The sequence below is a fragment of the Nerophis ophidion genome, linkage group LG02 (genome assembly GCF_033978795.1).
Source record: "Nerophis ophidion isolate RoL-2023_Sa linkage group LG02, RoL_Noph_v1.0, whole genome shotgun sequence".
Classification (NCBI taxonomy): Eukaryota; Metazoa; Chordata; class Actinopteri; order Syngnathiformes; family Syngnathidae; genus Nerophis; species Nerophis ophidion.
In genome coordinates this window covers 14,315,457-14,343,326 of record NC_084612.1, presented here as the reverse complement: position 1 = coordinate 14,343,326, position 27,870 = coordinate 14,315,457, and the positions used below count along the sequence as shown (strand labels likewise).

Here is a 27,870-nt window from a genome sequence, read left to right as displayed (position 1 = left end):
CCGTGAATGTCATTTAAGTGACGTCTTGGTGAAGATTGATGATCAGTAATTTTTAGGTCTATTTTTTTTAAAAGCCTGGCTCGAGATCGACTGACACACCCCCCGCGGTCGACGTAATGGGCACCCCTGACCTAAACTAACGGCTTGCCAGCCCAGTCACATGTTGAATGTGGTTTCTGTACTCACATGGAAGTGACTGCAAGGCATACTTGTTCAACATCCATACAGGTTACACTGAGGGTTGTGATATAAACAACTTTAACACTGTTCCTAATATGCGCCACACTGTGAACCCATACCAAATAAGATTGAGAAACACATTTCGGGAGAACATCCACAACATAAACACAACAGAACAAAAACCCAGAATCCCATGCATGCCTAACTCTTCCGGGCTACATTATACACCTGCCACCATCAACCCCCCCCCCAAAAAAGAAGATACAAACAACTTTAACAGTTTTACAGTTGTTTATATCGCAACCCTCAGTGTAACCTGTATGGCTGTTGAACAAGTATCCCTTTCAGTCACTTTTGTGTAATAACAGATGCTGCATATTACATGTGCCCGGCCAGTATGTAGATAGCAATGTGCAAAGGCGGGCGCGATGACATGTTTCAGAGAGCGTGAATTTCGGCACGCCATCAATATTGTCGTCCGGGTGAAAATCGTAAAAAAGTTTTCCCTGGGAGAGACACTGAAATCCGAAAACCTTCTGGAAAAATGCTGAGCCACATTAGAAAGATCAAAGATCCGCATGCGGCTCTGGAGCGGCTGGTTGTCTACCCCTGATCTACAGATACAAAGAATTGCTATTGCGACATTTAGTGGACACTTTTAGAACAGCAGTTTCTTTCATTCAAAAATGTCGGCTCACTTTTACACTTAGCAAACTCATCACGCGGGCCGGATAAAACCTGATTGCGGGCCTAATCCGGCCCACGGGCCATACGTTTGACACCCCTGCTCTAAGCAATATTTGTAAACGTTACAATATAACTAGAACAATTCATACGTACTAAACCAGCCCATGTGTGATGACCATAGGAGGATTTTCATGTATATTATATCACAATGTATTTGAGCTAGTAATTTTAGCTCGACACTGACTGCTCTACACCACAGCGTGATTCAAAATGAATACGCCAAAATTATCACTTGATATTTCAAAAATTACAAACAATAGAAAACCTAGCTTTAACACATGTTGTACATAACTTTGAGTATTTATTACATGCTTTACACATACTCAATATGGCCACCATCAACATCAAGACAATATGAGAATTCCTCCCAAACCTCACCACAGATTGTTGCTGCTATTATTCGATTCTTCATGTCATCGATATTTGCAGGCAACGGTGGAACACTTGTCTTTAACATACCCCCACAGAAAAAAAGTCTCGCACAATTAGGTCCGGGGATCTGGCAGGCCGAGCGCAGAGAGCAAGGTCTTTAGCACTTCCACTACCAGTCCACCATTGAGGCACGTTTTCATTTCGATAAATTCTAATCTCGATATGCCAATGGGGCGGAGCTCCGTCTTGTTGAAAAACAAAGTCATTTTAATCTGCTTGAAATGAAGCGAATAGTTAGTTTTGGAGCATTTCGAGATATGATTTTGAGACCAAATGACCATTGATACAGTCTAGGACAATGCTTTACAACTGAATAAATGCATGAGTTTGGCATATTCTTTTTGAATCACCCTGGAAATATATATGTATATATATGAGGAAACAGAAGTCAGTGTGAACCTTCAGCTTTCAGGGTAAGAGCCTTTTCATATTACATCTTTTGAATCATTCCATTGAGTCCAGATGGTCAACCGCTTTGCAGTCGCAAAACACTTTTTTCACCCACACAACGTTGGCTGTAGCTAACAATCCCATTCTCTTCCCTGCTGTCTAAGTTCTAATGAAGGGCATTTTGGTAAACTATCTTCAACTGGGATCAGTGTACAAACATGATTATGCATATTAACACATAAATTGTGTTTTTAATTAATGCATTTTCAACACAGCTCTCTTGTAAAATCACATAAAAGTGAGTTACGGTGTCTCTGCAAAGGGCAAACTGATGCACGGAAGCAAAAAAAATAAAAAATGGTCAGCAGCAGCAAAAAATATATATATATATCACAGACAGACAAATTTCCCCAGAGTATTTAAACTGAACAGAGGGAGAAGCAAAGAAAACAGCGGAGCCAGTGAATGGCTGTGAGCCTGGTAGTAGCACAAACAGGCCTCCTTCTGAGAATACCCGTGCCGGCCAGATAATAACAGAGAGGGAAGAAAAAAGAAAAATTGCTGGCTTTGTAAAGAGGAAATGATGAAGCATCTGCAAAGACTTGGCATGGAGTCTCAAGGCAGGCAGACAGGCTTGAGTGCAGTCAATCCAAGATGGAGGGCAAAGAGAGGGGATCCTGTTGGAGATGATCCGCTGTCAGAGACGGTCGGAACTACATGAACCTATTTTTTTTCCTTGCAAATCATGAAAGGGCGTAATACAACATGTTTGGAAGCCTGTGTTCGGCGGACTCTTGCTTGGTATTCTTTGGTGAATCGGCTGAATGAAGTCTTATTAGTAACAAGGAAGAAATAACACATGGCAAATTTGCAATCTAATCGAATCGAGTTTGGTCACACACTGTTGTGGGATGTCATTGCCCTCCTCAGTCACAAGTCAGCCAGCGCAGTCACTCGAGCATCACCATCAAGCTCAAAACAAAAACAATAGCCGACTAAAGTGGTTTGGCTTCACAAAGTGGGCAGGGCACATGCTGTTCATCCCCCAACTTTGTGGTGTAAACCTTGCAAATTGGGTATCAGTGTAAAGGGAAATGTAAAGAAAATGAAGATTGGTATAATAAAGAAATGACTTTCAAAAATATTTTTGCATTTTGTACACATTTTTAGGTAATTGAAAATATTCCTTGAAACATATTTAGGAAAATTAATATTCAATTAAGAAATGTAAATGTGTTATTATTTTTGTATTGTGTACAGTTATATTATTTATCAATTTTATAGGCTACAAAAAAGGAAAAATAATAATGAGGATTAAGATTAACTCAGGGGTCGGAAACCCAAAACGTTGAAAGAGCCATGTTGGACCTAATATACAAAAAAAAAATCTGTCTGGAGCTGCAAAAAAATAAACACCGTACATAAATCCTATAATGAAGGCAACACATGACGTAAGTGTCTATACTAGCTATAATAGCCTACTATTAGAATGACTTTAAAAGTCTCATATGAGTTTTGTAATGAATGCACTGTTGCGATCCGTGACTCGGATCTTTACATATTATTGTTTATTTTTCCATATTTGTTCTCATTCTCCATTTGATCCGTTTATTTCCCGTTTACTCCATCACCATGGTTACTTATTAGTTTCAGCTGTTACTCCCGGTTCCTGCACACCTGTTATCTGCTAATCACCTTCCCTTTATAAGCCAGCCTCTTCTGTTTATTCTTTCTGGGACTCTAGTTTTTTTTCACGCAACGTAACGTCAGGTATGCTTTTCTCGCTAGCTCATTAGCTCAACCACCTAGTCATCTTTAGCTCACATGCTAATCATCTTTGTTTTTACTTTTTATGCCTTCATGCCAAGTCTTAGTTCTTTAAATTTCCTAGCTTTCACGCTAGCGTCTTTTGTTTCCATCTTTATTAGCTCCAGTGTTTTTGTTCAGAGCTCACCTTTTGTTAATAAATTTGTTAGATCCTACCTTTGTTGTGTTCTTCGTTTGACGCATCCACGGAGGAATCGAACCCGGTACCACGATGCCGAACCGGCGTTACAGCCACCACATGATGTAAGTGTCTATATTAGCTTTAATAGCCTACTATCAAAATGAATGTGTCCCAGGCTGAAGCAAATCTTCGTTGACAGAAATGTTGAAATGTAATATGTATTCTACACATCTTTACAACAGTAGAAACCATTAGTAAATCAGAGGGTACTCAAGAAGTGAGATAACTCCTGGAAATTACCAGTTTGCCAGCTTTTAATGGACGGAGGTGTAGATTTGTGTGTCCAAGTTAAAGGAAACGGCAGGCTATCTTCTTCTAATAGATTTATCACTATCTTTGGCAAGCTAAGTAATGTTTGCTGTGGTCTGGAACGACATGGCGCACAAACAACTATCTGAAATACAGCCAATATTACAAACATATAATGTTCGAGATGCCACCTCAGTAGAAACATTTAAGTCTCACCTTAAAACTCATTTGTATACTCTAGCCTTTAAATAGACTCCCTTTTTAGACCAGTTGATCTGCCGTTTCTTTTCGTTTTCTCCTATGTCCCACTCTCCCTTGTGGAGGGGGTCCGGTCCGATGGCCATGGATGAAGTACTGGCTGTCCAGAGTCGGGACCCAGGATGGACCGCTCGCCTGTGTATCGGTTGGGGACATCTCTGCGCTGCTGATCCACCTCCGCTTCGGATGGTTCCCTGCTGGCTCCACTCTAGACGGGACTCTCGCTACTGTGTTGGATCCACTTTGGACTGTACTCTCACGGTTGTGTTGGATCCACTATGGATTGAACTTTTACAGTATCATGTTAGACCCGCTCGCCATCCATTGCTTCCGGTCCCCTAGAGGGGTGGGGGGGTTGCCCACATATGTGGTCCTCTCCAAGGTTTTATAGTCATCATTGTCACCGACGTCCTACTGGATGTGAGTTTTCCTTGCCCTTATGTGGGCCTACCGAGGATGTCATAGTGGTTTGTGCAGCCCTTTGAGACACTAGTGATTTAGGGCTATATAAGTAAACATTGATTGATTGATTTAATGTCATGAGACATGCAATACTAAATTACATACAAAGATAAAAGTAAAGGATATTAAATGAGCTCAAATATTCCTAAAAACGAGGCATAATGATGCAATATGTACATACAGCTAGCCTAAATAGCATTATAGCATGGACTAGCACTGACCAAATATGCCTGATTAGCGCTCCAACAAGTCAATAACATAAACAAAGTTCACCTTTGTGCATTCACGCACAGCATAAACTGTTTGGTGGACAAAATGAGACAAAGGAGTGAAAGATTTTACATGTAAACAAACTGTTGAGTTTGTTTGTATTTTACCCCCACCTTTTTAAATTTTCAATCATTTTTTAAAGATGCCGTGGGTTGCTGACCTCCGGATTGACTCCTTGAAGAACACTATTTTATAATTCTATTTCAATCTTTGTAAAGCTGATTTTTCTTGTGTAATGAATTTAAAGGGCCTCTTAAAGGTTAATATTTGTCCCAAGTAGTGTTGCTGCAAAGCGAATGCTACAAGAAAAAAATAAGCGGTCAAGTCCATCCTGTCATTTTGATGAAGCTGCGTGAAACTCCCTGGGCTTGCCGTGACTGATGACGACGTACCTCGCAGCCCTCGCAACCCTCACAGCCCTTCACTGTGCTATTTAAAGGATGACCATCTGAGAATATCAGTGTATTGACGGACAAACACGTGGGCGAGAGGAATAACCATCTCTCTAAGCCAGATAAGAACCAAACACATCACGAGTTAAGAAGACCTTACGCTCCTCGGGTCTCTGTCTTTTTCATTCCCTTTTATTTTCACACTTTCCCGACCACACTGACCCCCCGCCCCCCACCACCCACCCCTTAAGGCAGACTGATAAAGACAAATGCCATAGTCAGCTATCATGGCCACGTCGAGCCCCCAAAGAGCTGCAGGATCATATTTTTCCTTTTCTCTTGTTTGATGATGTGATTCTGTTTTCTTCTGAAATAGATTTGTCCCTAATAGCTTTGTTTACCTTGCCTCTCTTTTCCCCCTCTATTCCCTCTGTGCGATGGAATGGATGGAGTGTTTGGACATTACCTGGTGCAGCAGCTTTTTAGATGGCCTTGCACCAAGTAAGCTTCACATTAAAAGGTGCATATTGCTTTAAAAAGTACATCAATCACGTTTTCATACCATGTGATGGTATAATTGTCCGCCTCTGCATAAAACCAAGTTGGAAATTGGATGTGGGAAAAGCTGATGTAATACTGCAGAGGGAGAAAGACATGGCACCAGCATGATGTTTTTGTGACAAACTTGTCCTCTTATTCTTCTTCATGATTTACTATTTGTTAGCCTCGAACAGTTCACTTGTTTTTTGACATGCTTGTGTTTTGTCTTTGTTTTTTGACGTTCTTCTGTTTGTATAGATCAGTGGTTCTTAACCTGGGTTCGAACTTCGATCGAACCCTATGGGTTCGGTGAGTCGGCCTCAGGGGTTCGGCGGAGGTCAAAACACACCCGACTCTTTGTGTCAATTAAAACTTCTCCCTATTAAGGTATTACGGATACGGCAACAGCAGAAGTCACACTGATCTGCAGGTGTGTAATTTGTTGTGAGTTTTTGCACTGTGTTGGTTTTGTTCTTTGAACAAGGTGATGTTCATGCACGGTTCATTTTGTGCACATTTGGTAACACTTTAGTATGGGGAACATATTCACCATTAATTACTGGCTTATTAACATGCAAATTAGTAACATATTGGCCCTTAACTAGTCATCATTAAGTACTTATTAATACCTTATTCGGCATGGCCTCATTATAACCCTAACCCTCTAACCCGAACCCAGTAACTCTAAATTAAGTCTTTGTTACTTGGAATATGTTCTCCATACTAAAGTGTTGCCAAAAACACATAACTTTGTCTTGAATTTGAAAAAAAACACTGTTTTATTTTTCACTAAGAAGGGTTCGGTGAATGCGCACATGAAACTAATGGGGTTCGGTACCTCCAACAAGGTTAAGAGCCACTGGTATAGATGTACAGCATGTGTATATCCTGAGAACCGGCATCCTCTGCGGTGTATTCCTTTATATACACTATATTGCCAAAAGTATTTGGCCACCCATCCAAATGATCATAATCAGGTGTCCTAACCACTTGGCCCGGCCACAGGTGTATAAAATCAAACACTTAAGCCTGGAGACTGTTTCTACAAACATTTGTGAAAAAATGGGCCGCTCTCAGGAGCTCAGTGATATCCAGCGTGGAACTGTCATAGGATGCCACCTGTGCAACAAATCCAGTTGTGAACTGTACATTTTGGACTGCATTGTGCCGAGTGTGAAATTTGGTGGAGGAGGAATTATGGTGTGGGGTTGTTTTTCAGGAGTTGAGTTTGGCCCCTTAGTTCCAGTGAAAGGAACTTTGAATGGTCCAGGATACCAAAATATTTTGGACAATTCCACGCTCCCAACCTTGTGGGAACAGTTTGGAGCGGGGCCCTTCCTCTCCCAACATGACTGTGCACCAGTCCACAAAGCAAGGTCCATAAAGACATGGATGACAAAGTGTGGTGTGGATGAACTCGACTGGCCTGCACAGAGTCCTGACCTGAATCCGATAGAACACCGTTGGGATGAATTACAACGGAGACTGAGAGCCAGGCCTTCTCGACCAACATCAGTGTGTGACCTCACCAATGCGCTTTTGGAAGAATGGTGGAAAAATCCTATAAACACACTTTGCAACCTTGTGGACAGCCTTCCCAGAAGAGTTGAAGCTGTAATAGCTGCAAAGAGTGGACTGACCTCATATTGAACCCTATGGGTTAGGAATGGGATGGCACTTCAATTTCATATGTGAGTCAATGCTGGTGGCCAAATACTTTTGGCAATATAGTGTATATTTTTTGTCAGCATTACAAATAGAAAAAATAGCTCTGTTATTGATCAACATATACGTAGAGCACAGTCTACCAAATCCAATTCCGTATGTGCTAAATCTACACTGAAAAAAAAGGTAAATAAAATAGTAGATTTTAGAGGAAAAAAAACCCATTAAATAGTAGTGAAATTAAGAAGCTGCGTGGACAGATCATTTTACTTGAAAAAACATTATAAATTGAGATTTTTGCATATAGAAATTAGTAGGACTTTTAAGCAGAAATAAGTATTTCATTCAGAAAACAAGCATTATTGTACTTGTGTTTCTTAATTTAAGCATCTTAGAGTTGTCTTTAAACAAGACTTTCTATGTGGGGGAAAACCAAAATATCTTATCTTATTAGTTATTTTCTCAATTTTTACATTTTAACATAGGTCATGCTATAATTACGATTTGTCATAGGTACCGTAGATTCCTGACTATAGGCCGCTACGGTTTTCCTACACACTAATTTATTTAAAAAATGTTTTTGTTAAAGGCCGTATTGTTTTTTGTTCAATAGATTTTATTAAACCCAAGCAGAGGACTAAATTGTTGTGGTATAATTTGTGCTATGGCCCCATCTTTTGGACAAGTTTGGTCACTACAGGTGCTGCGAGTTGAAAATGTACTTCCTGTTTGGCCTTTAACCGGAAGTAAAACTATCCATAGCGTTTTTGCTCAAAAGGATTCATTCCTTTAAGCAATGTTTGTAAGTTTCACAATTTAACTAAAACTGTTTATACTTACTCAACCGTCCCGTGTGATGTCTTTAGGAGTGTTTTCATACATGATTATATGTTATTGCAAAGTAATGAAGCGTGGTTAGCATGAGCTAATGTGCTAACATGTCTATGATTGTCTGTGTTAGTATTAATTACTTACAATGGCATTATTTTTGTATTGTTACAGTTTCACAAATTCCTCAGTAAATCCACCAAAATGTCACTGTGGCGTTGTTGAGTCTGTTTAGCTGATTGAGGAGCTAGCTTTGGCAGCAGTGGGTCTAAGTTTAATCAGCCGTTTTACTGCCGTGCTACAGACTCAGTTTGGAAACAATTAAGATAGCATTTAAAACATATTTCTGTGTAAATAACTCATTTCACAATGTTTATATCTGCGGCTAATAGTCCAGAAAATATGGTAAATAGCTCTAAAAATTCAGGACATTTCTAGAAATTAAATTCTAAATATTGGCAAGTGGCAAATAATTTGCAGTGCACTGTACTCGGCCCCTAAAACTGATTCTGATGCTGATGTTCACAAATGTCCACTGCAGAGGATTCTGGATCTCAGCAACATATAGCAATTGCCATAGCAACACAGATGCTGCCAATCCTCTATCAGAACTGGAAATAGGGATGTTATTATAATGTTGGTATACAATTGTGAAAACAAAATCAGCACTGTATGATATAACTAAATAAAATAGTCCATCACAACCTTTAATAGTCTGGGACTTCAGTTTATTCTTACAAGATAGCCTGGCATGATCTGCTGGTGGAATGGTATTTTTGTTTTGTTTTGTCTCTTTTATATACATGGTGCAATTTTATGTGCATAATATCTACCATTTCTTGCTCATTCATTAGTTGTTTTCTTTGTGTTTTACTTTTGTAGCTGTATGTAGAAATGTAGCTACTGAAGTAGTAGCTCGTTGCATCAGCTTTGTGCTCTTTTAATGTATTTTGTCCGTTGTATTCTTTGATAATTCCCTCTTGTTTTCGTGTGATTTTCACCTTATTTTTATGGACTTTTTGTGTCTGTATTGCAACCACATAATTTCTCCATTGTGGGATGAATAAAATCTATCTCATCCTATCTCTAATATATGTCCCTTTTCTGAAAATGCTGTACAAAGGGATCAGCCACCAATTAGTATCGGCTGATTTTTAAGAACAAATATGTGATCACCATTGCCAAATAATGCCTTTTGATGTTAATCACCTGTAGCAGAAACTGTATTCAATTTTAGTCCCCCGGCTGACAAGTGGCTAGCAAGCACGTGTCGCCATACAAAGTGTAGAGCCGCTCCCCTAAGCTACAGAAAACCATCTCCATACACAATCCAGTACTTTTTTTGGTACCGATTCACGTAAAATCCAATGTTTCCATGTTGCCAACTTCACACTTTGGCACGTGTCTATCACTCCAGCAGCCCTGTAAGTGGACTCAGCCAAACTCATTCGAGGTAATGTTGCAATTTCTAATGGCAACAAAGACATTGACTTAAAAAAACGCTCCAACATAAGTAAAGAAAGGCGCCATTTAGCAAAAAAATATACTAGCTTGATGCTAATATACATTGATTTTGCTATTGACATGCTACTGATTAGCATTAGTGATTTTATATAGCAATTTCAACACCTTTAAATTTGTTAGTGAAAACCACCCAAGATAATGCACATTACAATCAAACAGCTGGTGTGTAATAAGCACAATACTTAGAGCGTTAGCACTTTTTAGAGTGCAACCAACAACAAAGAAAATGCACCATAAACTGTACACTACTGAAATCTAAAGTTTTGGACTTGCAACTGTAATTGCAAATATGATGATAATAAAACACGACATGACAACTGGACAGTATTTATCATTATCAACTAATTTTTAAAATATTGCAATAAAAATTTTATTTTATTATGAAAAACAATTATTATTTATTAATACACACAAAAGTACAGAACATTGGTACCGTTGAGTACCAATGACTGTGAATGTTGTCTGTCTATCTGTGTTGGGCCTGTGATGAGGTGGCGACTTGTCCAGGCTGTACCCAGCCTTCCGTCCGATTGTAGCTGAGATAGGCACCAACGCCCCCCTGCGACCCCAAAGGGATTAAGCGGTACAAAAATGGATGGATAGATGGAGTACCGGCATTGTTTCCAAGGTACCGGGAATTGGTACCGTATCGGTTCAAATGTGAACGGTGCCCACCCTCACCTCTAATACAGCATATAAACCGTATTTCTTAGTATCGTAAGTATTACAATAAGGAATCATTATCACTGATGCACGTTCCTAATCATGTTATACACAAAAAAGCAAACAGGAACAGGCATGCTAATGGAAAAGCTAGCAAATAAGTGCCTAGTAAACTTTAAGAAGTGTTGATGGAACCACATTACAAAAAAATTAACAAGTTGATTAATATTATCAGCATTGTCAGACTCAGTACACTAAATGTTTAAGAGGAGGGCAGATCGATCTTTAAATTGGTGTTGTCGATACCAAGGGTGGTATTTGTGTATGTTCAGTAATAAAGCAATTAAATCAATATTTGTATTTTCTCAAAATTGTTTTAGTTAATGTTTACAAACTCTAGGAATAATTCCCTGTAAACAGGAGGTCTTTGAGAGCAAAAACCTAAAGGATTTAAAATGAGTAATATATACAAACTATTGATTTTGTTTAGTTATTGTGTACTGTTGCCTTTATTTTGCTCAAACAATTGTATGTAATACATATTGTGTTGATATTATCAGACTGTAAAAAAACAAGTATCAGCCACATAAAACCCTTAATGGAACATTTTTAGTTGTGCCACATTAGATACATAATTTTCCAGAAGATTTGGGCAAATTCCGAGATGTATGGCTTTCCAAACAGCTCCAATGCCATCAAAATAGAGTTTCAAGTCCTCAGTAGAGATAAAGCGCATATGAGAACACTGAGCATTGTGTTTCATTCATTATTAAGCATCATTGGATTCTCACAGACAAATCTGTTTTTTTTTTACTACTTTGTCGTTGGTTGCATATTGAGCAGAATTCTCCTCTATTGGGTCATTATTTAGCAAGTTTCCAATCTTTGGTACTGTCCAATGTCTCATTAGGAATAAATCGGTTGCTTAGAAGTCCATCTAATAGGTGTGGTGGCCTATTTAAAGAAGTCGAGTTCGTCCATCATTATTACACTAAATGTCAAGCCACGATGCAACAAACTAATTGTGAACTAAGTCAATGACAAGTTGACCATCAATCACAAATAATACAGAGAAAGGCTGCATAAGTGAGCATTTATTCTATCAACTCCGCCAAAGGAGGATACATCAAGAGGGCACAAACCACAGCTTTTTTAAAGAGCTGTAATTAAAACTATCTGTTCAATGCCTAGGCTTCACTCTTTAGGTACCTCAGCCAACTCTACAGACTCCTTTTTAACTCACATTTCTTTGTAAAACAATGTCTAAATGGAAAATGCTGCCAACTCCATCAGACACAGAACCCGTACTCATCTTGTAAGATTTTAGGGCTGCTTCTGAAACTCTTGTTCCAATTTCTTTAACAGGATGTTACACAGACTAGATTACTTCATTCCGATAAAAAAAAACCTGTCTGTGGAGTTGTACGATTATGAAACATACACACTGTCGTGCAGCTGATACTTAATCAGATTTTAAAAATATGCTATTAAACAGGCGAGGCTCTAATAACATTAGGAGTTTAAAGTCAATGTAATCTGGTCCCAAGAGGGGTCAAAGTGAACATGCTGAGTTCATATGTTTGCATAATGCATTATGGATAAGTTTAGTGAATAAATGTCAATACAATATGAAACTTAAAGGGGAACTGCACTTTTTGGGGAATTTTGCCTAGCCTTCACAATCATTATGAAAGACATGACGAGGACCAAGCGGTTTTCGTGTCATCCTCACCAGTTCCAGGTCCAAATTGGCTGTCAAAAACTTGTCGGCTTATCAACCAAGACGTCTCATGTCCAGGTAAAATGCATGATTTATGTTCAACAATAAAGTTCCAAGGAGCAGGGAAGTGAGGAAACAGCAGACCACTTTATGATATACAACCATAGGGACACACAAAAATGATTACGTTGCCGCTATAAATAGTTTGTCTGTATTAGCGTTTATAAAAAACAATATTACTAATCACGAAATGTAAATTGAGCATTGTTGGCGCTTTATGAATAGCTATTTATCGGATTTTATGAGCATAATAGTGGCGCTCCCATTTGCTCGGCTGCAAGCAGACTATTATTTACGTTAATTTAATGTTGAGAATGCATTAAAAAATATTCCATCCGTCATCATGTTTTTCATTATGATTGTGAATGATATGCAAAATTCCCAAAAAGTGTAGTTACCCTCTAAAGGGGACCCGCTATGCAAATCAACCTAATGGTACTTGCTTTTGTGTATTTGGGATCTGCATAAGTCCCCAACAATTTAAATAAAAACATGGAGGCACGGCAGACATATTTATAAAACAATCGTGCCTTCCTTCATACTTTCTCCAAATAAGCCGTTTGGAATTTGCCCCATTCGTGAGGTTAGCAAATTATTTATATATTGTAAAAAATGTACCTGAGGTGCTTCACGCAGGTCCACTATTGTAGTACGATGCTGTCGTCAATGAGTTCCTTATATTTCTCTATCCTCTTGTTGTGTAAATGCGACCAAAAGTCCGCTTACAATGGAGCCTAGGAGAGTCGCTCTATTCTGCCTAAAAGAACGCTTAAAAAACATCCAAACGTTTCCATCAATGTTTTTATAAACACGTTGTTAGTATATATATATATACGTAATGTAGTAACAGGCAAATTCATAACAACATGTTATATTTACATATGTTGATCATTTTAAGCATACAGCGGCGTATTAAATCCACAAACACATCATAATTTTTTGTTCCGACAACACCACTGATCACTACTCATTACAGACTGCATGAGAGCTAACAAGTATAATAAAACATCACCTACTGTACAATGTCTGCTGTAATTAGGATGCCGACTGACAGGATGTTCATACATGACTCATAATCGTGCGGAAAAAAAGGGTGGGTGAAACCAAGCGTCTGTTTGGGTCTTTCTCGCCATTTCCTGATCTAAATTGGCTGTCAAAGTCGACAAACTTGTCAAATGAGGTCCTCATCTTTTAATATCAAGGTGAGAGACATTATTTCTGATCTACAATAATTTTCCACATGCTCCGCAGCAAGAAAACAGCTAACCAGTTGATGATGTCAACATAGCCAGCCAAGCTGGTTATCCCTCTGTGATCACGGCGCTGCTATAAATAGTTTGTCTGTGTGATCAATCAATCAATCAAAGTTTGTTTATATAGCCCTTAATCACAAGTGTCTTAAATGGCTGCACAAGCCACAACGACATCCTCGGCTCAGATCCCACATTGCGGGGCACAATGTTATTCAGGTCACAAAATATAAATTGACTATTGTTTGTGGTTTTTGGATGGTTGTTTACGTTTATTTACGACTTAGAATGCATTAAAATGTCTTCTTGTCTCTCATAATGATTGCATACGATAAACAAAATACCCCCCAAAAAGTGCAGTTCCCCTTTAACTTAGGTTAGGGGTGTCCAGACGTTTTTCAATGAGGGCCGCAAACTGAAAAATCAAAAGAGGCTCGGGAAGTTTTTACTTTCAAAACCAACACAACATATCATTTTTTTAAAAAGAAAAACAGCCTGCATGTCAACATTGCGTTAATAATGTTAACCTTTCAACTTGTTTTCATTACAGTACAACTGTCCTGTATTTAATTCCACTTTTCAAGTTGTTTGTGTACTATTATTTTTGGATGACTTTGCACACCTCTGACTTAGGTCGTTATGGTAAAGATATTCCTGGTGCTGTGACGGTACACGGTGGCCTAGTGGTTAGAGTGTCCGCTCTGGGATCGGTAGGTTGTGAGTTCAAACCCCGGTCGAGTCATACCAAAGACTATAAAAAAATGGCACCCATTGCCTCCCTGCTTGACACTCAGCATCAAGGGTTGGAATTGGGGGTTAAATCACCATGAATGATTCCCGGGCGCGGCAATGCTGCTGCCCACTGCTCCCCTCACTTCCCAGGGGGTGATCAAGGCAATGGGTCAAATGCAGAGGACACATTTCACCACACCTAGTGTGTGTGACAATCATTGGTACTTTACTTTACTTTAACTTTCTGCCTTTCCTACCAGAGGGCATGGGTGTGTTTTCCTGCCAGGGTTGCATCCGGATCAAGAAAAAACTCTGGACCCTTGGATCTATCAGCAATGTTGCTGTTACGGTATGCTTAACACACCTGCAGTTTATCTTATTTTGTCACTTGGGTTACAGATGGCGCTTTGCCTTTGGGTATTTTGTATTTTAAAAGGCCACAGCAGACTGCTAAGTTAAAAATAGAGGTTTAACAGGGGCAGGCAACAGTATGATGAAATGCTACATCCTTATGGAGCCTCTATAACACAGGATCATCTGTGAGAAATAAGCCCTCTTTATTCTCCAAGTGGCACTACCAGGGACTCGCAAGGGGCCAATTCAGGTAGTGTTTTTGGCTTCAGTAAACCAAGATTCCCAAGTATTTTTTATGCTTTTTTTGTTTTTACAAGCCAGAGTGTTTTCTCTCTCGCACCTTTGGTAGAATAAAGTGGTCCGAAGACTCCCTTGCCTGTCATCTTGAATCTGCACCGTGAAGACAGCGGGGATCAAAGCAGTTTTCCCTCCAACTGTCAGTCCAGTGTTACCTGCCTGGAAGAAGCCTTACCATCTTAAGCTGTGACCAAACGGGAGTAATGTCCCTTGGCGGAGGGATGCCTTGAGGCTAAAAAAAAGAGCCTAAAGGCTCATTGTAGACAAGTTCAGGATAAGAAAGACTCAATTAGGGATTTGACTTTGATGTCATGGTGAACAACGTGGCGTTATCCAAGTAGAAACCTAAAGAGGACTGTTATGGGCAGGGGTGTTGACTAGGGTCAGTAATAGAGCATATTCCTCTGAGCATGAGCATCATAATAAAATCATACATCCATAAAAAACAGTGTGAACAAGAAGAAAGAGTAAAGTGAATGAGATATGAAACTCAGTGAGACAAAACTAAGAGCGAGCACTTAAATCACAAGGACCTAATGCTGACCGGGTGATTGATGCGTACCACCTCAAAAAGTGTACCGTCTTGCCACCACTGTGATTTAAATTTCTTCATCAAAGTCCAGTGGAGAAGGTGACTGGCAGAACAATAAACAAAAACAAGAAGACGATGGCCTTGGTGACGGAGGGGATTCGGATTGCTTCTGAACAACTTATGTTGAATGATGTAGTTGTGTATTACCCTCAAAACTGTTCATCAAACCAAGACAACGCCTATTGCTTAAAAGACAGTGCAGAGCGACGTTTTCACCAATAAGTCTAAACACCTTTCCTTTCTTGGGAGGAAAAGACTCAAATGTGACTTGTAGAGGGGAAAAGAAACTTGCCAAACTGAGATAGATGGCAACTGTTTTCCCATCCTGTTTGCATTTCAATAAATTGCTCCTGAGCAGGATGCTATCTCAGTCTTACTGGTATGCAGAGAAGCAGGGCGATCATCTTCAGGAACAACAACATACCGCCCAATTACGAACACAATTTGTCTGACATTATCGCCCTTCCCCTGGCGCCGTGGGCTTGTGGCAAGAGTTAAAAAAAAAAAAAAAAAGAGTCGTGACGAGCAGACATGCACATTAAAACAAGAGTGATGGCACCCCATTTATAAGAATAAAGTTTCAAACGGCTGCTCTTTTTTTTCTCAGCAGGGGGTCTTTAAAAGCCATCTGGTGGCAGTTGGGTAAGGCCGAGAGTAGACTAAATAACTGAGAGGAATGGACTCTTGTCGGAGGTTTGGTGCCTTCTAAACTAGCAAAACTGTTTAGGATTATTCAACATTAAAGCAGCACCAGGTAAATTCTTAACCTTCATAAAATATTTTCATAACTTTTGGAATTGTATATAGACTTACAACTAGTTCGGGGGTTGGCAACTCGCCGCTCTAGAGCTGCATGTGGCTCTTTTGCACCATCTTGGTGGCTCCCTGGAGCTTTTTTAAAAATGTATGAAAATGGAGAGAAAATGTATTGTTTGCTTTAATATTGGGCGGTATAGCTCGGTTAGTAGAGTGGCCGTGCCAGCAACTTGAGGGTTCCCGGTTCGATCCCCGCTTCCGCCATCCTAGTCACTGCCGTTGTGTCCTTGGGCAAGACACTTTACCCACCTGCTCCCGGTGTCACCCACACTGGTTTAAATGTAACTTAGGTATTGGGTTTCACTATGTAAAAGCGCTTTGAATCACTAGAGAAAAGCACTATATAAATTAATTCACTTCACAATATAGTTTCTTTAAGAGGACAAACACGACACAAGCTGTGTTTTCATTTGCATTTTAATTTAAATTAATTTATTTTTAGCACTGCGCAATTTTAAGTATTTTTTTTCCGTTAGTTTTTTATAAGTCCCTTCTCCTATAAATCCGATGAAATCTTATACGTCTAGTCTCTTACGTGAATGAGCTAAATAATATTATTTGATATTTTACGGTAATGTGTTAATAATTTCACACATAAGTCGCTCCTGAGTATAAGTCGTACCCCCCGGACAAACTATGAAAAAAACTGCGACTTTTAGTCCGAAAAATATGATATTTCAGTGGTTCTCAAACTTTTTTCAACAATACCACCTCAGAAAACACTTGGCTATTCAAATACCACCATAATCAACTAAATTAAAACACAATAATGTTGTTGGCTTAAGAACTCATTAAAAACAGATTTTATTTAACAAGTATATCAATCAATCAATCAATCAATCAATCAATGTTTACTTATATAGTCCTAAATAACTAGTGTCTCAAAGGGCTGCACAAACCACAACACAAACCACTACGACATCCTCGGTAGGCCCACATAAGGGCAAGGAAAATTCACACCCAGTGGGACGTCATATGTATTATTTTTGGCCACTGTAACATTACACACAGTTTGAACAGTAACACTGTGTTTGAAAAAATAAAAAATAAAACACTGTACTTAAATAATCAATCAAATATTTGGCATATCAATAAATGGAACCAATGTAACACTACCACAGTTTGAGAATCACTGCTCAAAAATATATTTTATTCTATAGTTATGTCCTTTGAAATTTTCTGTAATACAAATACATACTCACTTGCATGAGGTATTTTCAACTACCTGTAACTGTTGTTAAATTGTTTTACAATGCCAAGTAATGCCAAGAAAAAAAAAAATAATAATAATAAAAAGACAAAAGACACTTTCCAGTGAGGACGGCAGCTACAGGTTCACTGAAATGAATTATTTAAAGTCTTATTCAGACATTATGCCTGAGGCAAGTTGAGAGTGAATTTTCTCATCTTCACAGGTGAATGTAATCCCATGCTCAGTAGACTGGTTAATTGACTGAATATACAGCTTAGAGCAGGGCTGTCCTGTTAGCAAGGCGCAGTCTATACGGCAAGTGGAGCGCAGTGAGAATGTGTAATAGCTGGGAACAAGGATGCATAAACAATAGCCTGGAGTTAGAGGTGGACAGTATAACGAGAATAAACTCCACGTCTCCTCATGTGAACGTGCCTACACCCTTTCTTCGTAAAATGGATTGTAAATGTCATGTCACAAGTGCACCGACAGCATGAGTCGGCCGCATGTTAACCGGTGAGCATACGCTTCCCTTTTTGCACTGAAACAAACTCACATTTGCATGCCAGAAAATGCCAAGGGAGGAAAATGGAGTCAGTCAGCTCGACAGTGACAGGACCGACCCATGAGCAAACATGTCAGGAGTCATGAAGAAGAAAGCTGTGTTTTGCAAGTCTGACACAAGTAGCAGCTTGAACTGAAGTATGAATTAAAAACACACGGCAGACTTTTTTTTTAACTTACGATAATACCACAAGACAGTCAGGGATAGTGCAAAACCCTTGCATTAATTCGACATAGAGCCTTTCAACTAAGATTTTGGGCAATATAGGCATCATATGTTCGTAACGTCATGTGGAAACTCAGCATATCTTGCAAGACCTCAGTGTCTTGAGACGAAAGTGGATTATGGCCACAGAACCAAAAATTGTATTTATTATTATAAAGAGTAGAAACTAATTCTTCATCCTTGCTGAGTATGACAGAGTATACAGTACATGTTGACAGTGGGTTGATATTGATTGAAAAAAGAAGGTAATGTGCCTCTGTTTAGTCCCAATACAAAAAAAATATTCTCCTGCAGTTAAATGCCTATTATAAGTGAACACAGGTGAATTTTTTTTTCTTTTTTACTAAATGAAAGCTGTGGATGTTACAATGCAACCCATAACATTATCTGTATATCCATCCATTTTCTACCGCTTATTCCCTTTTTAGGGTCGCGGGGGGCGCTGGCGCCTATCTCAGCTACAATCGGGCGGAAGGCGGGGTACACCCTGGACAAGTCGCTATCTTATCGCAGGCCCAACACAGATAGACAGACAACATTCACACTAGGGCTAATTTAGTGTTGCCAATCAACCTATCCCCAGGTGCATGTCTTTGGAAGTGGGAGGAAGCCGGAGTACCCGGAGGGAACCCACGCATTCTCGGGGAGGACATGCAAACTCCACACACCGTGAAGTCCCATAACATTATCTGTCAATGTCAAAATAAACAAGATGATCAATTTGGACCTAATTATTAGTTACTTAGTTACTGTATTTAATTCCTGTCCAGTGCTCTAATTTTTGTTTTCTACTTCGTTTTTGGATCCACCACTGCTCTTGTCTGAGCAGTTGCTCCCTCACCTGTCCCTGGTTTCGAATCAAAATGTTTTTTTATTTTTTTTCAGTCAGGCATCATTTGCTTTGCTCTTTACAGATTTTTGCTCTTTGTGCACTTCCATGCTGCACTATAATTTAGTTTTTTGATCTACCCATCCATTTTTCGGTTCCCCTGGAGGGGGGTGGTTCCCCACATGGTCCTCTCCAAGGTTTCTCATAGTCATCATTGTCACCGACGTCCCAACGGGTGTGAGTTTTCCTTGCCCTTATGTGGGCTCTACCGAGGATGTCGTTGTGGTTTGTGTTGTGGTTTGTGCAGCCCTTTGAGACACTAGTGATTTAGGGCTATATACATAATCATTGATTGATTTATTGATTGATTTTGTACTGCTTGTCCCTGGACAAGTCTCCACCTCATCGTAGAACCAAGGCAGATACATAGACAACCATTTATTATATATTTAGATTTTTTTCTAGCCTAAATCTAGGTAAAAGATAATACAGAAAGATTCAAACTAAACAAAAAGACTCTCTGATAAAGTACTGTAAATTGAGGGACAAAGTATTTTCAAAGTTTAACATATACATTTGAAAAAGGTAATAATTGGAGGAATGGTGTTTGATTTTTTTTTTGCAATATCATACACATTTTCAGGACTTATGCAGATCCCAAAAAGATATCAGCAGGCACTGATGGGTAACAAAAGTTGGTTTTGAATAATATTGTGATGCTAGATAATGTCTCCTAATAGGTGCAATTTTTTTCCCCATATACACACTATAATGTAACCCGTATGTTGAAGCACAGTACATCTGACTAAGGTAGCCGTAATGCTACGTGTTCCATCAACCAGTTCCGCTCCGTAGCTTTCCAAAGTCGTAATAAAACATTACGACAGATTTTTGAGCGCTGTGTGTAATGTTCTGTATTCTCTCGGTGTTGCTTGTTAGAGTAATTTATTGAATAGGCGTCAAACTGCAATCCACATGTATCCCTTATACAGTCGTGGTCATAAGTTAACATACACTTGTAAAAAACAATGTCAAGGCTGTCTTAAGCTTTCAATAATTTCTACAACTCTTATTTTTACCGAACCTTCCACCAGAAGGTCCTATCTTTGTCCATGTGATGTCAAATGAATCAAAAATAGAGCTGTTTGGCCACAATACCCAGCAATATGTTTGGAGGAGAAAAGGTGAGGCCTTGAATACCAGGAACACCATTCCGACCATCCGGCATGGTGGTGGTAGTATTATGCTCTGGGGCTGTTTTGCTCCCAATGGAACTGGTGCTTTACAGAGAGTAAATGGGACAATGAAAAAGGAGGATTAATTCCAAATTCTTCAGGACAACCTAAAATCATCAGAATGGAGGTTGGGTCTTGGGCACAGTTGGGTGTTCCAACAGGACAATGACCCCAAACACACATCAAAAATGGTAAAGGAATGGCTAAATAATGCTAGAATTAAGGTATTAGAATGGCCTCCCCAAAGTCCTGACTTAAACGTGTGGACAATGCTGAAAAAACAAGTCCATGTCAGAAAATCAACACATTTAGCTGAACTGCACCAATTTTGTCAAGAGGAGTGGTCAGAAATTCAATTAGAAGCTTGCCGGAAGCTTGTGGATGGCTACCAAAAGCACCTTATTGCAGTGAAACTTGCCAAGAGACATGTAACCAAATATTAACATTGCTGTATGTTGATTTTTGACCCAGCAGATTTGATCACATTTTCAGTAGACCCATGATAAATTCATAAAAGATCCAAACTTCATGGATTTCTTTTGCGACCAACCAGTATGTGCTCCAATCATCCATCCATCCATCCATCCATCATCTTCCGCTTATCCGAGGTCAGGTCGCGGGGGCAACAGCCTAAGCAGGGAAACCCAGACTTCCCTCTCCCCAGCCACTTCGTCTAGCTCTTCCCGGGGGATCCCGAGGCGTTCCCAGGCCAGCCGGGAGACATAGTCTTCCCAACGTGTCCTGGGTCTTCCCCGTGGCCTCCTACCGGCTGGACGTGCCCTAAACACCTCCCTAGGGAGGCGTTCGGGTGGCATCCTGACCAGATGCCCGAACCACCTCATCTGGCTCCTCTCGATGTGAAGGAGCAGCGGCTTTACTTTGAGTTCCTCCCGGATGGCAGAGCTTCTCACCCTATCTCTAAGGGAGAGCCCCGCCACCCGGCGGAGGAAACTCATTTCGGCCGCTTGTACCCGTGATCTTATCCTTTCGGTCATGACCCAAAGCTCATGACCATAGGTGAGGATGGGAACGTAGATCGACCGGTAAATTGAGAGCTTTGCCTTCCGGCTCAGCTCCTTCTTCACCACAACGGATCGGTACAACGTCCGCATTACTGAAGACGCCGCACCGATCCGCCTGTCGATCTCACGATCCACTCTTCCCCCACTCGTGAACAAGACTCCTAGGTACTTGAACTCCTCCACTTGGGGCAGGGTCTCCTCCCCAACCCGGAGATGGCACTCCACCCTTTTCCGGGCGAGAACCATGGACTCGGACTTGGAGGTGCTGATTCTCATTCCGGTCGCTTCACACTCGGCTGCGAACCGATCCAGCGACAGCTGAAGATCCCGGTCAGATGAAGCCATCAGGACCACATCATCTGCAAAAAGCAGAGACCTAATCCTGTGGTTACCAAACCGGAACCCCTCAACGCCTTGACTGCGCCTAGAAATTCTGTCCATAAAAGTTATGAACAGAATCGGTGACAAAGGACAGCCTTGGCGGACTCCAACCCTCACTGGAAATGTGTTCGTCTTACTGCCGGCAATGCGAACCAAGCTCTGGCACTGATCGTACAGGGAACGGACCGCCACAATAAGACAGTCTGATACCCCATACTCTCTGAGCACTCCCCACAGGACTTCTCGAGGGACACGGTCGAATGCCTTCTCCAAGTCCACAAAGCACATGTAGACTGGTTGGGCAAACTCCCATGCACCCTCAAGAACCCTGCCGAGAGTATAGAGCTGGTCCACAGTTCCACGACCAGGACGAAAACCACAATGTTCCTCCTGAATCCGAGGTTCGACTATCCGACGTAGCCTCCTCTCCAGTACACCTGAATAAACCTTACCGGGAAGGCTGAGGAGTGTGATCCCACGATAGTGGGAACACACCCTCCGGTCTCCCTTCTTAAAGAGAGGAACCACCACCCCGGTCTGCCAATCCAGAGGTACCGCCCCCGATGTCCACGCGATGCTGCAAAGTCTTGTCAACCAAGACAGCCCCACAGCATCCAGAGCCTTAAGGAACTCCGGGCGGATCTCGTCCACCCCTGGGGCCTTGCCACCGAGGAGCTTTTTAACTACCTCAGCGACCTCAGCCCCAGAAATAGGAGAGTCCACCACAGATTCCCCGGGCACTGCTTCCTCATAGGAAGACGTGTTGGTGGGATTGAGGAGGTCTTCGAAGTATTCCTTCCACCTATCCACAACATCCGCAGTCGAGATCAGCAGAACACCATCCGCACCATACACGGTGTTGATAGTGCACTGCTTCCCCTTCCTGAGGCGCTCCAATTACTCTATCACAAAAAAATAAGAGTTGTAGAAATGATTGGAAACCCAAGACAGTCATGACATTATGTTCTTTACAAGTGTATGTAAACTTTGACCACGACTGTATATGAGCGTTATCTTTGGTCACACTTATCATTTACAACATACACCAAATAAAATTGCTTCGAGGTCGGCAAGCAAATCCAGAATAATAACGTATATTAGGTGGTCAGTTTTAAAAAAAAACGCACTGTTGATTTTTGAGAAAAATAAAGGATATTATGTGAGCCTTACAGTACAAAAAAGGTGGTATTACTCCTCAGAAGAAGGACTTGCAACACTGGGAGATGTAACAAGAAGCAGTCTGCCTGCATGCTTTCTGCTAGCATTACCAATATATCCCACCCAGCCACTCCACTCACTCAATTAAGAACTCCTCTGATGTCCAACATCTGACAAGAGACTCCATCACTTTCACACATTAGGATGTCAGAGGCAGAGTGGACAATTGATTTTCTTCAATCGTTTGGTTTTTTTCCCTTGGCTTTTTAATTTCTTCACTCGGCCATCTTTGGCAATGCGGGGCCCAACTTGGACGTAGGCTTTAATCAGTGGACAATGTTGTGTTGTCTACATTTTTAATTAGCTATAAAACAAGTGCTCCCCCGTGCGAGGCCAAGGATGTGTAGAAGAAGATTACTAGCGACAGCTATCAGTACCCAAACAGACCATCAGCGTGGTGGATAATGCCAAGCGAAAGGAGCTGAGAGAGGACTGACAAGGACGAATAGTAGGCATTGATCCAACAGAACCAACTAAGACATGATTCACTATGGGTGAAAAAAAATACATAATTTGGCCTTAGACTGTTTAGCTGGTCCTATTTAGGCTTGGGCGGCATTTACGTTACTTAATATAACCTTCCTGTTATATTACTACAAGTAACTGGCTGACACAGCCATGTTACAAGGACTAAATCCAAAATATTCTTAAGAGGCAAAGAGAGTCTTCTCTTTCTGGTCTTCAAACTTAACAGTTGTGCTTTCTAAGAACCGTGACAAAAGGTCTTGTTTCTGAAGGATGTATGTTTCCATAAACTTGCCTGCAGAATAATAGTAGACATTCTTATCAATCCTGCTTTTTCACTCTTCACTGCGCGCCCTTGTCTCCCACACGGTTTTATCATTTGATCATTAGCTCTCTACCGGTTTATTTTAGTTTTTTTCACTTTAGTTTTTCTCCTAGTTGTGTTGTTCACAGTAGTTATGCTGTATTTTCCGGACCATAGGGTGCACTGAATTAGAAAGCGCACTGCCAACGAATGGTCTACTTGAGATCTTTTTTCATATATAAGGTGCATTATAGGGCGCATTAAAAGAGTCATATAATTATTTTTTTCTGAATTGAAAACACTTTCTTGTGGTCTACATAACATTTAATGGTGTTTTTTTTGGTCAAAATGTTGCATCGATGATGTTTTACACATCATCTTCAAGCCGCTTTCCGACGGTCGCTTCCGGATGCGCTGTTTTGTGGGCGGTCTTATTTACGTGGATCACCTTCGACAGCGTCTTCTGCCTGTCATCTTTGTTGTAGTGGTGTAACGTTCAAGAGCGGCAATGGAAGAACTATCAAAAGATGGAGATAACCGTTATAATAACATTCAGACTTTACTTAAATCACTAATGGAGCAGCATCTCCTCATCCGGAAACAACACCGGAAACATGTCCCTTGAAAAACCGTCCAACCAGAACTCTAATGACTAAAGTTCATTGGGTAAATTATGTGTACCTAACTACACCGGCACATTTAACGCTTTCATGGCGAGTTTAGTGACATATATATAAGTAAGAACTTTACACTACTTTATATTAGAAATGGCAACAGCGGAGGATGAATGACCCATAACAACAAGATAGAGGAAAAGAAGAAGCTTATCGACTACGGTGTCTCCACACACTACAAAGGCGGACGCGTGCAAATTATCAGGATCTATGCAGATCCCAAATGCAGATCAGCAGGTACCAGAAGTAAAGAAAAGATGTTTTTACATAATATTGCGAAACCAAACACCAGACAATATTACCTTATACACACACCATAATGATACTTGTATGGTGAACCACATCAAGTGGTGCGGCTTCATAGCTTACCAAAGTCGTACTAAAACATTTTGATAGATTTTTGAGTGCCGTGTGTAATGTTCTATATTTTCAATGGAACATATAAAATGTTGGTGTTGTTTACTCAAGTAATATTGCCATCATAGTGTAACCTACAATTATCTACTATGTTTGACCGCCATCTACTGGTGGCACTTATCATGTACAAAATAAAATATCTTCGAGGTGGTTAAGCTCAACCAAACGTATTCCTTATATCAGACCCACTGGGTTATAAGGCGCACTGTCGAGTTTTGAGGAAAAAAAAAAAAAATAAGTGCGCCTTATAGCCTGGAAAATACGGTAGTTTATTTCAGAAATGTTAAAAAAAATAAAATAATGAAAACTAAAATATTAATAATGATACAGTAAAGTACCGATATACTATAGAAACACATACTTCATAATGAAAACGTAATTGTTTAAATGTAATACATTTAAACAATACATACTGTAATTATTACATTTTTCATATTCAAAAAAGAATAGGCTCCAGCGCCCCCCGCGACCCCGAAGGCAATAAGCGGTAGAAACTGGACGGATGGATGGATATTCAAAAAAGAGTGGGATTGAGTGAAACATATTTTTTTTAAATAAGTTGACAATCTAACTTTCTCATCATTATCATCTATACCGCAAGTGTCAAACTCGAGGTTAAGGGGCCAGTTCTGGCCTGCCACATCATTTTATATCACCCGTGAATGCTTGGAAATAATATGCGTCAATAAAGTACCTTATCGTTTTTTACAAAATGTATTAGCGTTTCCATTTTGACAGAAACAAATACATATAATGCATGAAACTGCATACCTTTTAAGCTTTAATATCATCCAAAATTGCTTTACGTACTATAATACTTAAAAAAAACAAAAACAGAATAAAATGGAATACTTAAAATATCTGCTTGGCTTATGATTCAAAAGCAAGTCATCCATCAAATTGTACACTGTAAAAATTACAATTTATTTTAGGTTAAAGTTTATGGTGGGTTTTACATCATATTATTGTGATTTGAAAAAACTCTGTTAGGGTAAAATTCTGTTGACTCAACCGCCAATGTTTTACCATAACATCTGCAATTGTTGTTTTTACATATATATATTATACATATATATATATATATATATTATATATATATATATATATATATATATATATATAGAGAGAGAGAGAGAGAGAGAGAGAGAGATTGGCGCCCCCTGCTACTGGCCCACCGGACAGGATGGTGGTGGCGCCCCCTGCTGCTGGCCCACCAGACAGAACGGTAGCGCTCCCTGCTGCTGGCCCACCAACAAAAGACAATAAGCTACAAACCACAATCAAATATAGCTTACCGCAACGCTGCATTGACACGAGACGATACGACACGACACGACACGACAGGTAGCAATACATGACAGAAGCGACATGTAATACGTGACAATAATCCAGCACTGACTGGAGGAACAAAGCAGGTAAAATAGCAGTGGGCTGATTGACATCAGGTGTGGCCAGGTGCCGATCAGCCGCAGCTGAGGAGAAAACAGCGCGCAGGGAAAAAAACAGGAGACAGACAGGAACTAGAAACAGGAAATACTAAACACACACAGAGGAAAAACTAAAACACAAACAAACTGTCAGTGGCAAGCCTGACAGTAATACATTGTTTGTCCTTCCAAATTTCCACAACCAGATTTGGCTATGGCCAAACTCTCAGACCAAAGTTTGAAGTAACTTTAATCGGTATCATACAAACATTTTACTTTTAAAAGTAAAATAAAACATTGCCTACCAATCATGTTTGGAAAGCAATACAGTCACCTACTTCTGTTCTATATGGGGTTAATAAATAGGGGTGTTCAAAAAAATATATTTTTGAAAGAATTGCGATTCTTATGTGTAACGATTCTTAATCAAATACAATTTTTATTTAAATCGATTAAAAAAATAAATAAACACAACGTTTTAATTTTCTTTATCTTCTCTGTCCTGCCACTCAGGAAAATAATTTTGTTGATGTAGATGCCCATATCTGCTGTACATATTTCATTTAAAAAAGACAAGTGTTGGATACTTCTCTTGTTGCCTTAGCAGTATTTGACATTATTAAATATTCGGGTATAATTTTATTAAACAAAAAACGGTTTTCTTTTAGATAATATAAAATCTTATCAGAGCTGTTTATGTATTATATGTAGGGATGTAGTTACCAGAGAAGTGGAACCCAATGTTATTAAAAAAGTATTGATGTTGAAATGAAGAACTTTCTGAATCGAAAATCGATTCTGAATAGAATCGTTAACCCCAAGAATGGAATAGAATCGTGTGGTGCCCAAAGAGTCACAGCCCTATCGATAAGTGCTTAGTAGTGTATAATAACAATCACTCAACCAAAGTTCATTCATATAGCACGTGTCATGCACAGGCCTTTTGCAACAAAAAGTGATTTAAACAAAAAATAAATAAAGAAGAACTCACATGCACACACACGCAGTACTATTGACAAGAACAAAACATGGCCTGGCACTGAGGTTTGAAGAAAAAAAGCCACGTTTGAGGCATCTACACTGAAGAACAACTAACTTAAAAGTCATCCAAAAAATAATATGAAACATGTTTTAAAATGTATGTTAATAATAAATATAAATAAAAATATAATATAGTGAGAAAGATGGTAGTAATACTATTAATTGAAAATAACAATAAAACTTAAGAATATTGGAAGAGTTTTATCAATTATATTGAAATCATCAGCAAAAACCTGATTAAAAAGGTGTGCCTTTAACCTTATTTTCCTGTCTCTGCAGTCCTGAGGCATTTGGTTGACACATTAATTTAACAATTTGTTAACTGCATTGTTAATACTGTTTATAATAATCTGCTAATTAAACTCATTGGGTTTAATTGGCACTAGGATGTGAATGTTGTCCATCTGTGTTGACCCTGTCCCGAAAGGGACAAACGGTAGGAAATG

General features: G+C 39.8%; 1 protein-coding gene and 1 long non-coding RNA gene across 2 annotated transcripts in view; one reads left to right on the top strand and one right to left on the bottom strand.

Moving 5' to 3' along the window:
• The window catches only part of cd276 (CD276 molecule), a 239,667-nt gene that overhangs the window by 108,000 nt on the left and 103,797 nt on the right, over nt 1-27,870 (bottom strand). The gene's annotated exons all lie outside the window — the stretch shown is intronic.
• On the top strand, nt 12,300-16,412 carry LOC133537085 (uncharacterized). The gene is made up of 4 exons (XR_009802601.1): nt 12,300-12,406; nt 14,631-14,719; nt 14,902-14,974; nt 15,074-16,412. It is a non-coding gene; the product is annotated as an uncharacterized LOC133537085 (long non-coding RNA).